Genomic DNA, 17,368 nt, shown 5'->3' on the forward strand with positions numbered 1-17,368 from the left:
TCCTATCACCCATCCACTTATCAAGGATGACCTCTGCTTGACATGGATGGGAATGTTGTTCCAGAGCATGGGAAGTCTCTGAAGCACGAATCTATCCATCCAGCATGTCCTATTTATTGTTGTGATGAGGTTTAGGTAACTAGAGCGTATAGCTCGGGGAGATTGGGATTTCTTCAAGTGGAGCATGTCCAACAATTCCGGGTTTGACATAGTTTTGTATGTCAGACAGAGGTCTCCTTGGAGTAAGCAGTATGTGACTGAGTAGAGTTTGAGTTTCTTAAGTCGGTCGGTATAGGGCAATAGTTTGAGGCCAGCGATCCTCTTCATAGGTTCATAGGTAGGTACTAGGCTATTGGCCCTAGGGCCTATATAAGCCTAGCCAAAAAGGTACCCTGGCTTTCCATTCTTTTCCTGTGCCCCTGTCGAGCAGAGCCACAGAAGTGATACCTGGGGTGAATTTCCCATCCAGTCATCAAGATTTTTCTTGAAGAGTGCTAATGAGGAGCTCTGTTTGACATAGATAGGTAGTCTGTTCCAGAGTATGGGAAGTCTCTGGGACAGGAATCTATCCCTACAGCATGTTCTGTTTATTGTGGTGACAAGGTTTAGGTCCCTACAGCGTGTAGCTCGGAAGGATTGGGATTTCTTTAGGTGGAGTATGTCCAACAGCTCTGGGTGTGATATAGCTTTATATGTTAGGTAGAGATCACCTCTGAGTAGGCGATATGCGACGGAGTAAAGCTGGAGTTTTTTGAGACGGTCTGCATAGGGCATCTGTTTGAGACCAGTAATCCTCTTTGTGAGGTATTTCTATGGCCTTTCCAGTTGTTGTAGATGTCTTGTGAGGTACATACCAAAAAAGGGCGTTGTACTCTATAATGGGCCTAATGAGTGATGAGTAGAAGGGAACAATAACCTCTTTTTTTTCTGGATGACAAACCTTTTGTGATGAGGTGTGCCAGGTAGAAGGATCTCCTGACCACTGTGGCGATGTGATTATCAAAGGAGAGACTACTGTCCACTTGTGTCCCAAGGTCTCTTGTCACACATTTGGTGTTAAGTAGCCTACCACCTATGTGGTAGTTCATGGGTACAGAATTTTTACCAAAGGGGGTGACAATGTTGGTGAGATACTTTTGGGGCCTCTCAAGTTGTTGTAGGGGCCTTGTGAGGTACATCCCAAATGGGGCATTGTATTCAATGAGGGGTCTGATAAGTGATGAGCAGAGGGGAACGATGACTTCCTTATTTCTAGATGCGAACCCTTTTGTGATTAAGTGGGTCACATAGAAAGATTTTCTGACCACTGTGGCAATGTGGTTATCGAAGGAGAGGTTACTATCGACTTGGGTCCCAAGGTCTCTTATCACACTTTCTGTGTTGTGAACTTCCTCCTATTTTGTAATTCTTGGGTACCTTGTTTTTGCCAAAGGGGATAACAATGTATTTTTTGGCATTTAGTTTGAGGCCATGATTTTGACACCAGGTGTCTGTTTCAGTGAGGCCCTTTTGCAGGATGTCTACATCAGCAGGGGAATCGATAATGGCACCCAGTTTGCAGTCATCTGCAAACTTGGTTAGCCATAGACCCTTGGTGTTCGCTTGAACTTCAGAGAAGTATATACCAAACAGGAGGGTTCCCAAGACTTAACTCTGGGATACTCCACTTGTCACTGGTTTGGAGTTGGATCTGGAGTCAGCAACTCTTACCATGTGGGTTCTGTCTGTGAGCCAGTTGGCCACCCATCTCATGAAGTAAGGGTTTATGTTAAGGTTGGTGAGTTTATCAATGATTCCTGAATGAGGAATAGTGTCAAAGGCTTACTGAGGTCCAGGTAGGCTGTGTGGACCACCTTGCCCTCGTCTATGGCCTTAGTAACTGTTTCAAAGAAGTCTACCAGGTTTAGGAGACATGACCTACCTTTTAGAAATCCTAATTGGGTAGCATCCAGAGTTTGGGGGTTACCTATATCTTTGTTTATGAGTTCCATGATGATATGTTCCATGGCCTTGCAGACCAGGCTTGTCAGGCTAATAGGTCTATAGTTCCCAGGATCTGTGGTGGTTCCTCCTTTGTGGACTGGGATAACCGTTGCTGTGCGTCATTCTGCGGGCACATAGCCTGAAGTGAGGCTGTGGTTGAACATGGATTTTAGGTGGGGGGCTAGTTCTTTTTGGAGTTCATGTAAGATGCAACCTGGGAAGTTGTCCTGTCTCATAGATGCTGTGTTTTTGGCTTTTGAGAGTGCCATTTTTACCTGTGTGTTTGTGATTTCTGGGGCTCTACAACCATCTGGTATAGTTATAGGCCCTTTGGCGGATGAGGGGCGAGTAAAGTTTGCACTGAACCTATCTGCAAATATGTTGGCAATATTAGTTGGCTCTGTATATTTTGTGCTGTTCTGTTGTAGCTCGGTGCAGATCTGGGTGTTGCCATGGAGATTCTTGACATAGCTAAAGGATGCCCTGTGGTTTTCTTTGGAATCTGGCAATTTTTCTTTCGAAGTTAGCTTTGGAGGATTTTATGAGAGACCTTAGTTTCTTACTGAGGCTTGTCAGTGAGTTCCTCCATACCTGGGTTTTTACTCTCTTTTGCAACAGTTTCTTCCTTCTGTTGTAAAGTTTGTTAATGGCAGGGGACCACCAGATCGGCTTCCTTTCTTCGGAGGATAGCATCTTGGTTTTACTGGGGATAGCATGATCCATGCACTCATGTAGGTGCTTGTAGAGAGCATTTGTGTAGGATTCAGCAGTCGTGACTGTATTGACTGTGTTATCCATCTGCAAGGGAGTCATGAAGTTAGTCACCTCATTCTTGAGGAGCGTGAAGTTTGCTTTGGAAAAGTTTTTTAAGATGGTATCCTTGTGTGGGGGTGGGGTCGGGCTGTGGCTATCTAGGGTGATTAGTTTATGGTCTGATCTGACAAGCGAGGAGTTGATCTCGGGCGTTGAGCACCAGTCACCCATGTTGGTAATGACCAGGTCCAGAATATTGTTGCCCCTGGTGGGGACATTGACAAGTTGATCCAGGGCGTTAGAGTTTATGAACTCCAGGAATCATTGTGCAAGGGGGTTAGTACAAGAGTAGTTTTCCCAGTTTATGTTGGGGTAGTTGAAATCGCCCATTATTATGGTATTTCGTTGGACCCACATTTTTTCCAATGTCCCCAGGAATGAGGAGTGAGCGTCCTGGGTCATGGTGGGGGATCTATAACAAGCTACAATTAGGAATTCATTTTTGCCCTGGGTTAGTTGCACTTGGATGATTTCAGAGGCATTGTATTTTGTAACTAGCCTGGAGGTGTGGATGTCCTTGATGAATATGGACACACCTCCGCCCTTTGTGTTTCGGTCCGGGCTTTGTGGCCGAAACGTGTGGTACGAATTATAGCCTGGTAGTGCTGGGGTGCTCTTGGGAGCCTTGAACCAGGTCACTGCACAGATATCGATGTCGTCCATTTTGAGGAGTGCTTCGAGTGAGTGCATTTTGAGGTTTAGACTCCTAGCATTGAGTAACATTGCCCTCATTTTTTTGTTTCCTGTAGTTCTTATGGCGGTGGGTTTGTTTTTTGAGCCTTGCCTAAAAAAAGCACTATAGGGGTGTCAAAAGCCTTAGCCAATATTCTGAATCCCAGGGGTGGCAGGTGCAGGCCATCTCTGGCGAAGCATTGTGACCTGTCGAGCATGTCATTCCAGCCAGACAGATACTGGATCCCCTTTGAATGACACCAGAAGCTTAGCCAATTGTTGAAGTTGATCGTCTTATCCTTGTACGGTGGTATCATTTTTGGTGAAGGCAGGATGCTACTCAGGACTAGGGTCATACCTGCCTGGGCTACAAGATTGGAGAGCTCTTCCATGTCTCTTTTCATGTAGTCCAGGGAGGTACGTCTCACGTCATGTACACCAACATGGACTGTGACAGAGTAATATTAGTACTTGCCTTGTAGTGACCTGAGTGCATGCATTATGTGGCAGATTCTGGCACCCGACAAATAGCTGACAGTAACCTTCTCTTTGTCTAGCCTGGTGAGTGGGACGTCGGTGTGCCTGACTATAGAGTCACCTATCACTAGTGTGTTGGGTATGTTGTTTTGCCTTATGGGCTGTGATTGTGTGGAACACCAAGTTTGTGGGCTATGTGTTGTTTGGGGTGTGTTGGTGGGAGGAGGTTGCTTGTGTGTCTGCTTTGGAGGTCTTGGAGGAGCACAGCTAAATTTGATGGCAAAATAATAGTAGCTATGCAAATGACAGTGTTCAGTAATCTAATTGCACCCTCTAATAGTAAGAAAATGACAAAACATTACTTTATAGGTTACCCTTTGTCCCACTTTTTTACAGGTCACCCTTGAGTTGGGATGTTGGGTCCTAATGAAAAAAAATGAAAATGCAACTGTCCTGATACTTCAGGGGAAACATATTTTCAAACTTTCCTATAAATATTGGAGAAAATTATGATACTATATCTGAAACATTTAACTATGAGGAAAAGGTCTATCACACATTCAGTACTAAGCATTTCTAAACTAATTTTCATAGTAAATAATAATTAATCATATTACTTTTTTCTACAACTTTCTATAAGTATAAATTTATACATATCAACCATCCTGTGAGCTTCCTAGATGAAGTTGTTATAAGTGGTCCACACTTTGCCCATTTGTTCCACAATATGAGAGGTAGTATTCCACATTATGGAGATGGAAGGTGAGAGCTAAGGGTGGTAAACATACCACAGACATCACTATACATTTATTCACAATGTTAAGGAAAACTGACACATCTGGGCTGTTATGGAGCCACAGATGATAACTGCAACAAATTCAATAGGACCAAAATTGAATAAATATGCAGTAGGATAGTGCTGCAACTTGTGTGTGTGTGGGTGAAAGAGAGAAAGATTCCAAGAACATTATCCATCTGCAGAAGCAGGAATATAAAGTCTTTTTTTCCTCCAGCAACATTGAGCTGTGAGCTGCCTATTTTCATTGGAGACTCTCTGGAAATTCTCCATAAAAAATCTCTTGTGTCTATCAATACATAACGTTAAGAGAAACACACTAAAACAATGGATAACAGAATACAGGTTTGTAACTGTTAAACTAAGCAGGCTACATAACACATGTATACATCGACCCAACAAGCAATGAGTAACTTTAGGCATGGTTAGTGTAATGCCCCTGCACTGGCCCAGTAATCAAGAAGCCTCAATCCTCACCACTGACAACAGTGGGGGATGTACACAATGGGAGGATGACAAGTACACACACAGTAAAGTACAATTTCCCTTAAGAGCACACAGAGATCACAGTCAGTCTGGGGCTGGTTTCTCCCTCTTTCACCACATCCCCAATAAGACTCCCTACCTGCACAGCTATAGGGTTAAGATCTCAGCTGAGGGCTCAAGCCAAGACCTCCAGCACCCTCTCTGTCCAACCAGTGCTTCGCGTCCATGCACAAGTAGCTCACACACACACACACACACACACACACACACACACACACACACACACACTTTGAGATTTGATTTATATACAAACATACACACACACACCTAGGGAAGGCTGGCAAAGGTTTACTAGCTATGCCCCCTTCTGCCCAGACTATAAGGTAGTTACTGCCACCAATCGCTCCTTATCAGCTACTAGAAGGACGTTACAAAGGGTGACCAATCCTACTGTGTAATGTTACTATTATCCAAATGGTAAGTGTGACCAAACAATTCTATTGGAGTGGCCTGTACAGTGTCACCAAATACATATGCCAGTACTCTCAGAGCTTAAATATCTCTAAACAAACCAGTCACAAAGCTGGGTTTAAATATATATAATAATAAATAATAAAAGAACAAGACAATACTCAGATCAACACAGTAACTACAGAATTCAGAGTCACAGGAAATATTTTAAAACAACATTGCGGGATTGTCTCAAATAAATATAGAAAACAGTTAAACTAATCTTTACTATATTCCTATCTATATCTAAAAGATAGTATGCCCTAAGTCTTACAGACAACATGCAGGCAGAAGTGCTGATGATGGATGTTGCTAGGTCCAAGACAAGATACAAAATGCCCAGTCTCTCTCTCTCTCTCTCTCTGAGAGAGTTCTTAAATTAATATCACATATTACTGATGGGTTAGCCTGGATGACATCACTCTTTGTCACCTGCCTTCAGTTCCCAGAAATACACATCTCTCAGATATGCAGCTGCTAGGAAGTCACAGAGCAATAAAACACTTTACATTTTAAACATAGTAAATACTTCTCTCCAAGACAATAGAAAACAAACTTGTACCTCTAGACATCCTGTATTCTTGCTGCAATAAAACTAACTTTTATAGCACATCATAAAGCACTTAATTTCAACTTATTTTCTTGAAGTTTTGTAAGTTAATCTTCTATGTTCCAACAGGGTATGCTGTGGTTACATTCTTGAAGCTCAGTACATAACATACAGTTCTGTATCAATCATATCAATATTCACAAATGACATATAATTATTTACAAAATTCCAAATAGCTGGACTGGCAGTGTCACATTTAGGATTACTGATCTCGTAACTGCAAGTGATATAGGTTAACTAACAGGGTGGAGCTTGGAAGTGGATGACATGATGATTAGAAGAAGAATGGACATTTTCTGTATTCAGGAGACAAGATGGAAGGGCAGTACAACAAAGCCATTTGACTTGGGATCCAGACTCTACTACACAGGAGGAGGATAGACTAGAAATGATATGGGGATTGTGGTGAGGGAGAGGTTTCAGAAAACAGTAAAGAATGTCTTCAACATTAGTGACAGACTCATGGCAATTAGATTCCAATGCGAGGAAAGGTAGTATTCCTATATTCCTAATTTCAGCTTATGCCCCACAACAGGGGTGTGATAACAAGGAAAAGAGTGCATTCAGGCAGCAGTTGTAGGACCTACTTGCTAAAGCATGACAACATGAGCTGGTGTTAATACTGAGAGACCTGAATGCACATATTGGGACAGACAGAATAGGCTATAAAGACTGCCTGAGTCTACATGGGTAGGGCAACAAGAACTAAAAATGGAGAGTTCATTCTAGACTTATGTCCATTAAATGGTTTGATGGTGACCAACACATGGTTCAGCAAGAGAGATAGTCAAAAGATCACATACAGGAGTGGCCTAAATGTAACTCAAACAGACTTCCTACTAGTAAGAAAGAGGCACTAAGGTAGAATCAGTGATTGTAAAGTCACCCCAGTGAAATAGCCCACAACATAAAGCAGTGGTTCTCACAATCAGCTGCAAGCAGTGGTCAGAGAAGCCTCTAAGTTCAGTAAAGACTAGACAGAAGAGCTGACGGGTGAGAGAAATTACAAGCGTTCAAGGAAATATTCAGGGTTGTAGCATCTCAGAAAGAAGAGGAAATTGGTGGAGTTGAAGAAGAATGGCAGCACATCAAAACAGCATGTGTGAGGATTATAGAAGTGATACGCAGCTGAGATAGGTATAGAAATAGGGTGCATAAGGAAAACCAGTGGTTGAAAGCAGAAGTTCAGGAAGTTATCAAAAGAAAGAAGGCATGCAGGAAAAAGGGGGAGATAGAAAAGATGGACCAGGCTAAGAAGAAATACTGTTGAACAAAGAGGCTAAGAGCAGTTGCAACAGTGAAGAACAGGGCATCAGAGGTACTCTACCAGCTTCTGGAAAGTAACTCAGCAGATGGCACAAAGAAACTATATCAGGTTGCAAGGCAAAGACAGAACAATAAAGAAGATACTCATTAGCACCCTTCATAAACATTGTGCTCACCAGTCCACAGGACAACAAAGGCAGATGGAAGGAGTACTTCCAGCAGCTTCTGAATGAAGAAAATCCCACAAACACGGAACTGCCCCAGAGACAGCCCATAATGAAAAATGGAGTCCACCATAAAAGAAGTAAGAACAACTCTAAGTAAAATGAAGACAGAGAAAGAAGCAGGCTCAAATGAGGTCACATCAGATACGATCAAGAGTTTGAGTGAGTTGGACTTCCAAGATGGCTGCACACTGAGTAACAGCTTAATTTCAGCCCTCCTAGTGTTAAAACGGAAACTCAGAAAAGAGAGCCAGTGAATGAAAGTGAATTCCTGGGCAAATTTTATTAACTTGCTAGTAAGTGCACTACCAGGATGCTAGCAAAAAAAAAAATCAGAGAACATGAAAGAAACTCAATCACAAACGGTGAGGAGAAAACACTAGCTGAGGAAAATCATGCAGCTGTTCAGCAAATAGCAGTTCAGGCTCCAGCTTTAGTGCAAGACATGACTTCTGGTAACCTAAAGGAGAAAATATGTCAAATATGCTCAGAGCTGATTAAAATAAATGAAATACTGAAGGAGTATATCAACTCAAATAAAAAAGGCTTGACATATAGTAGAATCTTTAAACAGATACTTAGGAGAGCTGATAAAACTGCAAAAAACAGAGGTCAAAATGAAGAAAAGTCTGACTATGAGACTGCTCAAGAAGAGATATTTAAAAGACTGGTAGAATTACAAGACAGAGCATGTAAGGAAAACTTGAGATTTTCTGCTGTACCAGAGAAACTTGAAGGAACAGACTGTATTAATTTTATGAAAGCACAAATAAGCAACTGGATTGGTATCCCACAGCAGGAGTTGTTAATTGAAAGGGTACATTGTGTATATGCGCCAAACCTGGCCATGAGAAAGCACCCCAAACCGTTAATAGCAAAGAGGCAATCCTACCAGCAGAAAGAGTTGATTCTGTCAAAACTGTGGCAGAAAGACAAAGTACTAAGAGTGGGAGACAGTAGAGTGCTTGGGGAAAATGATTACTCACTGTACACCAGGCAGAATAGGAGTAAATTTATTCCAGCAATCAGGGTATGTCGAGAAGTAGGTGTAAGATACAAGCTGCTGTAGCCAGCTATTTTTAGAATATTTTTTTTGTATGATGTAACATTATGAACCTCTGTCACATTTATTTTTATTTTTTTATTTTACATTTGTTGACCGGGATAGTCGGACTGGATATATGTCCACTTTGAGCAGAGGCCCTGGGAGAAAAGCTCCACATACAGAAAAAGAGACAGTACATACATCACTGAGTGATAAACTCAGGCAGACATGTTTACAAAAATATAGACAAAGAATACAGGCAGATATCAATATACACAATGCGCAGACTTGCATCTGATTAGCAAAGACGTATCAGAAAATGTGAACATAGAATACAATCAGATCTCATAACTCACAATGCTTAGACATTCAAATGCTATGAGGCAAAAATACTTGGCTAAACAGCAGGTTGGATAGCAAGACATGTATTTGTGAAGTTGTTAGTCAGGTTTAGAACAAGAACACAGCCAATGAGATGTGAGGTATTTTTTGAGTTCTCTTTTAAATAGGGGTAGTGAGGTTTCCTTTGTAATGGTAGTAGGGAGTAGATTCCAGATTTTACTGGTTGAGTTGGCAAATATAGCATTGCCTGCAGAGTTGTTGGAATTTTGGGTCAGTATCATTAGTTTATCAGCTGAGTATAATGGCCTGGGGGCACTATAAGGGGTGTGAATATTTTTGAGGGCAGGGGTGTAATCAGGTTGATGGAGTATTTAATGCGCTACTATAAGCTGGTTGAACTGTAGAAGGGTAGGATACTCTAGCCATCCTAGTACTTTGAGGTTCTGGCAATGGTGGGTCCTAAAGGCCATGCCTGTAGTGAATCTGGCTATATGATTGTAACATCCTGATAATTTGTTGAGATCAGTTTTGGACAGGTTGAGAAGTACAGGGGAGGCATACATAAGGGTAGAGAGGAGGTGTGATATTGCAATAGCTACCCTAGCTAGAGGCGTGAGGAAAGTTTTGGCTCTGTACAGGGAGACAATTTTTTTGTTGATGGACTTAATAGTGTGATTGACATGTTTATCAAATTTAAGGTTGTTGTCTATTATTACACCTGGAAGCTTTGTATGGTCATCAGGGGAGATAATGGTGTCATTGCTAGATTTGATGTTGAAGGAAGGAGGAAGAATTCTACGGTTAGGGGAGAAAAGTAGTAGCTTGGTTTTGTTAGGATTTAGAAGCAGGCGGTGATTAGCTAGCCATGTTTCTACCATGCTGAAAGTGGTCTGGGTGAGGGTTAGAAGTTGTGTAGGAGAGGAGGCGGAGCATATTAGCGTTGAGTCATCTGCATATTGGATGCAGGTGGCTCCTGGGATGGTGGTGTGCAGATCATTGATAAAGATAGAGAAAAAAAGAGGTCCTAGTATGGACCCTTGTGGGACACCTAGGGTTAGAGGAAGTTGGGATGACAGCTTGCTGTGCCATAAGACAGCCTGCTGTCTACCGTTTAGGTAGGAGTGAAACCATTGTACTGTGTGTTGGTCTAAACCGATGGTTTGTAGGGTATTGAGAAATAGCTGATGACTGACCATATCGAAAGCTTTTGAGAGATCTAGGAAGAGTGCTGAAGATAGTTTGTTGTAACGATGAAGACTGATGACATTAGAGAAAGATAGAAGAGCCATGGTGGTACTGTGGAATGGCCTAAAGCCTTGCTGAGAGTCAGCAAGCTTTCTGTTTTGAATAAGAAAGTGCATGATTTGTTTGTGTATGCATCTTTCCATAATTTTGTGGTGGAAAAATGGCTATAGGTCTAAAGTTAGATAATTCTGTGGAACTTCCTCCTTTATGGAGAGGTATAATGTGATATTTTCCATATTGCTGCGATGGATCCTTCTGAAATGGATCTGTTGATCAGAATAGAAATGGGAAGTGCTATGGCATCAGCTGCTTTTTGAAGATATTCAGCTGGGAGGTGGTCGGCAGCTAGTGTAGAAGGTTTTACCTTTTTGAGTAAGGTCCAGATCAAATTAGTAGGTATGGTTTGAAAGGTAAAGGTGGGTTGGGTGCTGGGTGGATCAGGGCTAGATGTGCCAGAGCTGGTGTTTGTGTCCGATGGAGTGAGATGGGTAGCTAGAGACTGGATAGTTTCAGTAAAGAAGGAGTTGAAGCTGCTTGCAATTTCAACAGGGGATTTATCAAGGGCTGCTGATGAGGTAGGAGTGGGGGAATGGCCTGAGTGGAGAAGATTGTTAATACCAGCCCAGAACTTTTGAGGTTTTAGCTGATATTTTCGTTGTAGGAGGGAGTAGTGATTTTTTTTTGTCTAGAATGACAAATAATTTGGTCTGGTTCCTTAGCTGCCGGTATCTTACTTTGTCCATAGGGGCTTTGGTAACATACCACCTGGCCCAGGCATTGTTTCTTAGTTTAATTTTGTTTTTTGTTTCTTTAGATAGCCACGGTGCAACTGTGGCTTTTACACGGATGATACGAGTAGGAGCATGGTGCTTAAGGATAGCCAGAAATTTGGTACTGAAGTACTCAACTGCTTCTTGTAATGGTGTTGTTTCAAGACATTCCAATTACATGCTTTGAGTTCTTTTTGGAAGTTGCCAAGGTTTAAGTTCCTGATGTTTCTTATAGTTTTGTAGGTGGGTTGGTTGGGAACGTCGGCCTTGAGCCTAATAATATAGGTAAGGCAGTGATCACTTAGATCATTGGGTAATTTAGCTGACTTGTACTTTTGGGGTTGGCTGTTAATAAGTATCCAATCAAGGGTACTATCTTTGACTCTATTTTTGCTAATTCTGTTGGGGAGTGGCAATGATCTGAATAAACCCATGCAGGTTTAAATGGGTGGAGGGAGTTTCAGAGGAACAGGTGTTCCAATCAATGTTAAAGTCGCCCAAGATAATGGTTTCCTGGGGATAGTTAGAAGCTAGCCAATGTAAGATATTTTCTAGAGTATTATCATTTTTGCCGGGTAGAATATAAATGCAGACAATGCATCTGCATTTATTTTTGTTTATTATTAGTTTGGTGATGAGAATTTCTGCATTGCCAAACTGGGTTGGCTGTTGGGTGTCAATTGTTATTGTTAGGATACACTTGTATAGTACAGCTACCCCGCCACCTTTCCTGGAGATCCGGTCCAGTCTAAGGATGTTGTTGTGTGTGTGGGGGGGTTATTTCATTATCTTTGGTTATTGGTTTTAGCCAGGTTTCTGTGAGCAGAGGATATCAGGGGAATGAACAGCTAAGAGTCCATGTAGGCTATGGATCTTGTTGTTTAGGCTTCTGATGTTGAGATGACAGACCAGAAATGAGTTTGAAAGTCTATCAATCTAGGTAGTACACATTGGGTTGTTAGACGGTGTGCTTGGGTCTACTGTTGTGGATGGGCCAGGGTTGGGGTGGATGTCTCCATCCTTCATAAGATTAATTTTTAAGTTGCTTATGAGTCTTAAACATTTGTTTATGATTTTTTCATAGCTTTTGGTTTTTAAGCTAATGTAGAAGTATTTAGTTAGGTGATGGTAAATGGGGGGGCGAGGAATTAGGAGAGGGGGTGGTTATGTGGTGGATAAACTTATTAAATGCTAGGTTGGTGTCTCTTTGAAAGTTTGGGTGTTGGATTTCAAGATGCTGTACATATTCATAGGAGCTTAGGTGATAAGGAATGAATAGCAGGGGTAGTAAGGGTAGCAGCATTAGTGTTTTAGCTGTAGTCATAGTAAATTACTAGGGTAGGGTCTGTATTGAGTGTATGTGGTGGATAAAATATTAGAGAGAATAGAATAGCTATGGGTGGATTAATATGGATAGTTGGATGAATAGAGGGTGTATTATTGTGCTAGTAGTTTGCTGGGTTCTAGGAACACATGTTGGTTAGCTAATTAAGGGGGCATGCCAGTGGTACTATAAACGTAGTACTACCAGGGACAGGTGGGATATGGTGGCTGGGTGGGGCGTGAAGTGAGCGGAGTGGGGCTAAACCAGTAAAGCAGATGCCTAGAGGCAGCATGTGCAGGTATGAGTTACAAGCATGCTTTTTTGTTTCTTTTTATATGCCCAATACTCTGTTCCTAGGCCCTACTGTTAAAAACTACACAGTTCCCTGCCTGCTTCTCAATTTACAATGCAGAGAGCCTGTTTTCCAATTCCCTTTTGTAGCATGCTTGTTTCACTTAGTTTATTGAGAAATGCACTGTTTGGAGGTGCAGAGCACACTACGCTCCTCTTTTGAACAGTAGAAAGCATGCTGTTTTTACCTTAATTGGGGAAGAAAGAAGGCTACAGGAAAGTCTAACCCTTCCAACCTAATGCTTATCAGCATAAACAGAATTACAAGCGGGAGTTATGGGGACATTTAGCATTGCTTTTTTGGACCCAGTTTGTTAGGTTTATAGGTGGCAAGGTATTTAAGTGGATATTAACCTTATTAAAACAAGTTCCATGTTATATTGGACAGCTGGAGAATGACATGAAAGTTTTGAGTGAGGTTCAGTACTGCAGAAACAGGGACAGATGTCAGTGTCCGTAACACACAAAATCCAGGACTGGAGAGCAGGTAGGTGTAGCCTGAAGTCACTTTATAAGTACTGACAGTCCCACTTGGCATGCCTATACACTCAGTTAAAATGAGTGCAATCCCATTGCCCCTTGATCAAAATGACCTGTTATGTATAGATATGTCTATATATACATACATATATGTATACATATCCATCTGTCACTATCTCTCTCTCACATACATAGTGTATGCACCTCTATGTATTTTAAAATAGATATATAGTTTATATATATATATATATATATATATATATTTATAAAACATACATCTCAGTCTCTCCCCATATATCTATATAACACATATACATATCATACATACACAGCTACATTTATATATACATAAATATGTGTGTGGATGCCTGTATTGTCCTACATACCCTAATACTGGTGAGTAAAGCTGCTCTATCACACATCTAATAATGCTGCACAAAGGACCCAGAGTAAGGGCTCAACAGAACATAATGCATTTACCTACAGACCCCTGTGCCTGCTGGATGTCACAACATAGACAGCAACAGGTAAGCAGGTGGTATAATGTATAATGTTGTCTATGCACATTGTCCCTGCCCATAGGCTTCCCCATCCAAGTGCAAACAGCCACATATGCCCATACTGGTAACTGTAGACACATAGGTAGGATAATAGTTATCTCACTGCTAGAATACTAGATGCAGTCAACAGTATGAAGCAATATCACTCTGCAGGCCACAGATACTGTTCATCACAAGCCTAGTTTGTGTAATCCACAAGTAGTTTGCCTGCAATCACATATAAAACAGACATCAGCTGTGGCACGTGCAATACGTACTGTGATCTATAGTGTGTAAAACTAGATAGGTAGGGGTTCTAATCTCACTGCAGGCCACTTGGTGTGTGTGTGTGTGTGTGTGTGTGTGTGTGTGTGTGTGTGTGTGTGTGTGTGTGTGTGTGTGTGTGTGTGTGTGTGTGCGTGTGTGCGTGTGTGCGTGTGTGTGTGTGTGTGTGTGTGTATCTCCCTGCCAAACACCTAAGAAATCCTTATTGGCTATCAAACTTAAATGGTTATGCACTTTTTGGCCCTGTAAGTTGCTGCTGGCTTCCAAACTGCCCTCTTCTACAAGGCCTGATGATGTCATCTACCTTAAGACTACCAGCTGCCATTGTAGCATCTGACTTAAGCCATGCCACATGCAATAAGTACTGTGATATATACTGTGTAAGACTAGATAGGTAGGGGTTCTAATCTCACTGCAGGCCACTGTGTGTGCTTGTGTCTGTATTCCCTTTCCAAACAACTGTGAAACCCTCATTGGCTACCAAACTGCAAAGGTTATGCACTTTTGGTCTTGTAAATTGCTGCTGGCTTCCAAACTGCCCTCTTCTACAAGGCCTGATGATGTCATCTATCTTAAGATTACCAGCTTCCATTGTAGTATCCGACTTAAGCTGTGGCACATGCAATAAGTACTGTGATCTATAGTTTTTAGTAAAACTAGATATGTAAGGGTTCTAATCTCACTGCAGGCCACTTGGTGCATGTGTGTATGTCCATATGGCATAAATATGATCACCTCAGTAACTTACAAAGAGGTAGGGTTTTGGAAAGTTTTAGTTGTAGCAGGTGATGTGGACCTCCAAATGCCAGACCACAACTTGGCTGCTGATGTCATCAAGCACAATATGTCCTAAACTGATAGTACTATCAGACATGAAGTGTGTTGCATGTATTATATACTGTGATCTTTACTGTGTACCATTACATAGGTAAGTGTTCTAATCTACATACAGCCAGCTTGCACTATGTGTGTGCCATGCCATGTCCTGTAAGCAGTAGTTGGAAGTGGTGCTATCCTCAATGTATCTATGTTTGTGTGTGTGGCTGTTAGAGCAGTTTACATCAGCTTATGGAACTATAGGATATTTGAACTTCACTAGCATAATGCCCATATAGTCATCACAATCGTAGACAACTGCAGAACCTTATTTACATGATCAGCACATAATGCCCCAGTCCAAGAGGGACACAGCCAGAAGCCCTGTGGTGAAATGACAGTTTTCCATGCAGTCATACAGATGGCATGTACTGATGTGCATTGAGGTGCTCTGCTTGCCATTAGCCAGGGTTCTGTTTCAAAGGTGGGTTAATGTCTGCTAGACAAGTCTCTCCCACCAGCATGTATTAACGTTACATACTAGGTTACTGTCCTTAGAGTGATTAATCCATGTACTATGCCACCTACAGATATGCAGCATTTACAGTCAAGCATGGTCACACATTGCCCTGTATGCAAGGCAGAGATCACCTCTGAGTAGTCTATATGCCACAGGCTATAATGACACTCATTTCAGATGATCTCCATTGAACACATGCTGAAGACATGAAGCTCCCTTGTGAGGGACCATACTATTGTGTGCAAGTGCCAGTACTGCTTGGAAAGGTCCATTATCAAATGGCCATTGAACTCCACTATTGGCATGCTGAGGGAAGAGTACATGGAGGTTGTGAGTATGTCAATTACTGGTGATTATGTCTTCAGCTATGACACATGATTCCTGTCATACTACTGGGGAGACATGGTGATCTCAGGCACATTAGGTGTAAACGTGTGTGGCCAGGTCTGTGTGCCCAGTTCTTTCACCCCTGAGTATGTACATCGCATGTTGTGACTGATGTGTTACTTACCAGGTACATAGGTGTTAGTGATGGAAATGATACTACATATTTATTTATTTTATTTATTTCCAGTTTGATAACTGGGGAGGTCCACTGGGCCCAGGGGGCCCATTTTCAGTGGAGGCCCGGGGAGAAAAGCTCCGTATTACATACAATTAAAACAAGCATAGAGTTTTACATTTAGGCCCGGGGAGAAAAGCTCCATATTACATACAATTAAAACAAGCATACATTTATGCAAGTATACATACAATTATAAATGTTTTAGAAAACAAATGTAAAATTATATATGGAGCTGTATCAAATTGAAAAGGTGCACAAAGAAAGGAAGAAAAAGGGGAACAAAATTAACAGAGAGGAGGAATAGAGAGCTATGTACAATATTTACATGGTAACCATTCTTTAGATTCAGAGCAAGGCAGTTGTAGGGAAAAAAACAGCATGTGCATGAGGGAGTACATGTATAAGCGACATTAGAAGGAGTTAGGTAGGAAGAATGCAATTACATTTCCAGTTTTGGAAGAGGTGGGAGTGGAGCTGGGATTTGAAGAGTTCGAAGCTTGTAGTGATTCTTAGCAAGGGTGGGAGGGAGTTCCATTTTCTGGCTAATGAATAGGAAAGGAGAAACTGGCTAGGGGGACATTTTGGTTTATATACAGAAAGTAGATTTTGTTGGACAGATCTAAGGGGTCTGTGTGGAGTGTAGAATGGTAAGATATTAGTAAGAGCAGGGCATGCAGTAGGTTTAAAGATTATTTTGTGGGCTGTAGTAAGCTGAAGGTAGACAAGGTAGTTAGTAAGCTCTAGCCACTTTAGCATATGGAGAGAGGTGCAATGATGGGAGGAGTGTTTAGATTTAGTAGCAAATTTAGCAATTTTGTTGTAGCAGATTTCTAGTTTTGAGGTGATGGTAATTGAAAGATTGGTTAGAAGTCTAGCACCGTACAATAGTGATGGTAGTAAATAGGTAGAAGCTAGAGTTTGCCTTGTAGATGGAGAGAGAAAGTGAGCATTTCTATATAACATACCTAGCTTCTGATGTTTTTTTTTATATTAAGTTGGACATGTGTATCGAATTTCAGGTGTTCATCAATAGTGACCCCAAGAAGTTTAGCAAAGGGGACAACTTCTATAGAGGGGTTGGCATGGCTGATGATATTGAAGGATTGCTTGTCAAGTGTGACAGTTTTTGAGGGAGAGAAAAGAAGGATTTTGGATTTATTGGCATTAAGTGAGAGATGGTTTTGAAGCATCCAGTGCTCAGTAGTTGTAAAGGCCAATTGGGTTTTTGCCTGGAGCTCAGTGAGACTAG

This window comes from Protopterus annectens, chromosome 6.part0, assembly GCF_019279795.1.
Source record: "Protopterus annectens isolate FY-2018-M chromosome 6.part0, PAN1.0, whole genome shotgun sequence".
NCBI classification, from domain to species: domain Eukaryota; kingdom Metazoa; phylum Chordata; order Ceratodontiformes; family Protopteridae; genus Protopterus; species Protopterus annectens.